The sequence below is a fragment of the Cherax quadricarinatus genome, chromosome 48, assembly GCF_038502225.1.
Source record: "Cherax quadricarinatus isolate ZL_2023a chromosome 48, ASM3850222v1, whole genome shotgun sequence".
In the NCBI taxonomy this organism is placed as follows: Eukaryota; Metazoa; Arthropoda; class Malacostraca; order Decapoda; family Parastacidae; genus Cherax; species Cherax quadricarinatus.
Genome location: NC_091339.1, coordinates 31,859,745 through 31,862,955, shown reverse-complemented (window position 1 = coordinate 31,862,955; position 3,211 = coordinate 31,859,745). Strand labels below are relative to the sequence as shown.

Genomic DNA, 3,211 nt, shown 5'->3' with positions numbered 1-3,211 from the left:
TGGCAGTAGACTGAAGAGTGTGGAGTGTGTTGTCTGGCAGTAGACTGAAGAGTGTGGAGTGTGTTGTCTGGCAGTAGACTGAAGAGTGGGGGAATGTGTTGTCTGGCAGTAGACTGAAGAGTGTGGAGTGTGTTGTCTGGCAGTAGACTGAAGAGTGGGGGAATGTGTTGTCTGGCAGTAGACTGAAGAGTGTGGAGTGTGTTGTCTGGCAGTAGACTGAAGAGTGGGGAGTGTGTTGTCTGGCAGTAGACTGAAGAGTGTGGAGTGTGTTGTCTGGCAGTAGACTGAAGAGTGTGGAGTGTGTTGTCTGGCAGTAGACTGAAGAGTGTGGAGTGTGTTGTCTGGCAGTAGACTGAAGAGTGTGGAGTGTGTTGTCTGGCAGTAGACTGAAGAGTGGGGAGTGTGTTGTCTGGCAGTAGACTGAAGAGTGTGGAGTGTGTTGTCTGGCAGTAGACTGAAGAGTGTGGAGTGTGTTGTCTGGCAGTAGACTGAAGAGTGTGGAGTGTGTTGTCTGGCAGTAGACTGAAGAGTGTGGAGTGTGTTGTCTGGCAGTAGACTGAAGAGTGGGGAGTGTGTTGTCTGGCAGTAGACTGAAGAGTGTGGAGTGTGTTGTTTGGTAGTAGACTGAAGAGTGTGGAGTGTGTTGTCTGGCAGTAGACTGAAGAGTGTGGAGTGTGTTGTCTGGCAGTAGACTGAAGAGTGTGGAGTGTGTTGTCTGGCAGTAGACTGAAGAGTGTGGAGTGTGTTGTCTGGCAGTAGACTGGAGAGTGGGGAGTGTGTTGTCTGGCAGTAGACTGAAGAGTGTGGAGTGTGTTGTTTGGTAGTAGACTGAAGAGTGTGGAGTGTGTTGTCTGGCAGTAGACTGAAGAGTGTGGAGTGTGTTGTCTGGCAGTAGACTGAAGAGTGTGGAGTGTGTTGTCTGGCAGTAGACTGAAGAGTGGGGGAATGTGTTGTCTGGCAGTAGACTGAAGAGTGTGGAGTGTGTTGTCTGGCAGTAGACTGAAGAGTGTGGAGTGTGTTGTCTGGCAGTAGACTGAAGAGTGGGGGAATGTGTTGTCTGGCAGTAGACTGAAGAGTGTGGAGTGTGTTGTCTGGCAGTAGACTGAAGAGTGGGGGAATGTGTTGTCTGGCAGTAGACTGAAGAGTGTGGAGTGTGTTGTCTGGCAGTAGACTGAAGAGTGTGGAGTGTGTTGTCTGGCAGTAGACTGAAGAGTGGGGGAGTGTGTTGTCTGACAGTAGACTATTTGTGGGGAGTGTGTTGTTTGGCAGTAGACTGAAGAGTGTGGAGTGTGTTGTCTGGCAGTAGACTGAAGAGTGTGGAGTGTGTTGTCTGGCAGTAGACTGAAGAGTGTGGAGTGTGTTGTCTGGCAGTAGACTGAAGAGTGTGGAGTGTGTTGTTTGGCAGTAGACTGAAGAGTGTGGAGTGTGTTGTTTGTCAGTAGACTGAAGAGTGTGGAGTGTGTTGTTTGACAGTAGACTGAAGAGTGTGGAGTGTGTTGTCTGGCAGTAGACTGAAGAGTGTGGAGTGTGTTGTTTGGCAGTAGACTGAAGAGTGTGGAGTGTGTTGTCTGGCAGTAGACTGAAGAGTGTGGAGTGTGTTGTCTGGCAGTAGACTGAAGAGTGTGGAGTGTGTTGTCTGGCAGTAGACTGAAGAGTGTGGAGTGTGTTGTCTGGCAGTAGACTGAAGAGTGGGGAGTGTGTTGTCTGGCAGTAGACTGAAGAGTGTGGAGTGTGTTGTCTGGCAGTAGACTGAAGAGTGGGGAGTGTGTTGTCTGGCAGTAGACTGAAGAGTGAGTGTTGTCTGACAGTAGACTGAAGAGTGAGTGTTGTCTGACAGTAGACTGTGTGATCATTCTTACTACAGTAACTGACATTCTTGATATCTCAGCAGAAATTGATTTACGAAAGGTCTTATTCAACTTTTCTTTTACAGTTGGTGTTTACAGTGTCAGCACTGTAGTAAACTCACCATGCTGACAACCAGTGTCAGCACACTGCAGAAAATGACAGAAGTACTGAGATGAACTAGTGTCAGCACCAAGTTCAAGGAAGCATACTACGCTGCCTGAAGTACTGAAGATCAGCAAGTGTCAGCAGTATTTCAGCACTATTGTCAATGTGTGTGTTAAAGTTGTCAGTATTTGACTGAACTGTTCAAGAAATCTTGTAATTTCTAACTTTTCCATTGAACGAAGGTAACAAAGTGTGGTACAGTGTACATATTATGTGGTACTGTGTACATATTACATCTCACAATTAATTCTTTGAAAGACTTTTAAAAAGAATCCTAATTCATGACTATGTGTGTATTTTAAGTATTTCTATATTCTTCTGTTAAACTTTTACAATAGTCATAGTCTTACCGCTATTATGAAAATAATTGTCTAACCACTATTGTAAAAATAATAGTCAAAAATTTCTCCACTAATTTCTTTCACAATATAGAGTATTTGTTATTTTGATCTGATTTCCTTGAAATATTCTTTGTATATCATCATTATGACATCTCAATGATTTTTTCATTGTACAATACGAGTGAAGAAACTGCATGAATTAGGTTAAATATTTAGCATATCAATAATCATGAAAAAACTCTTAGCAAGAAACAGTTTATTGGTTACAGTTTTACCTATCATATGGCATTTATCGGTTTATAATAGAAGTTTATTGTAATTATTATACGTATAATAATACTGATGGTAATTGTGTTGATGTGTGATTTATTGTGGAATAAGAATTGTGTTTTGTGTATGGGATATTTAAAGTTACACAACCTACACTAGCACTTGCTTAACTTAACGACCTACACTATCACGCACTTAATTTATGTGACCTACACCAGCACTCATACAACCTACACTAACACCTACCTACATGACCTACACTACCACCTACTTACTTTACGTACACTAGCACCCATCTACACAACCTACACTAGCACCCACTTACACGACCAACACTAGCACCCACTTACACGACCAACACTAGAACCCACTTACATGACCCACACTAGCTCTGACATTACTGAAATGTAATACATTATACATTGAAATTATACAAAAAATAAATTGTAATATTTAATAAGATATACAAACCTCTTTGTAAATGTTATGTGACTTATTTTTCAATTTGTATTTGTTACAAAAGTTTATGTGAAAAGAATTTTTTTATCAGTTGTCAGTATTTTTTTTTTTTTTAGAAAACCTTTACT

The 3,211-nt window shown here is 42.1% G+C and overlaps 1 protein-coding gene across 1 annotated transcript in view; it reads left to right on the top strand.

The window, feature by feature from the left end:
- Positions 1-1,892: 1,892 nt before the first annotated feature.
- The window catches only part of LOC128696159 (zinc finger protein 271-like), a 3,489-nt gene continuing 2,170 nt past the window's right edge, over positions 1,893-3,211 (top strand). The window contains exon 1 of the mRNA XM_053787308.2: positions 1,893-3,211. This exon is cut by the window's right edge and continues 2,170 nt beyond it. The gene's annotated coding sequence lies outside the window, so the exon portion shown is untranslated.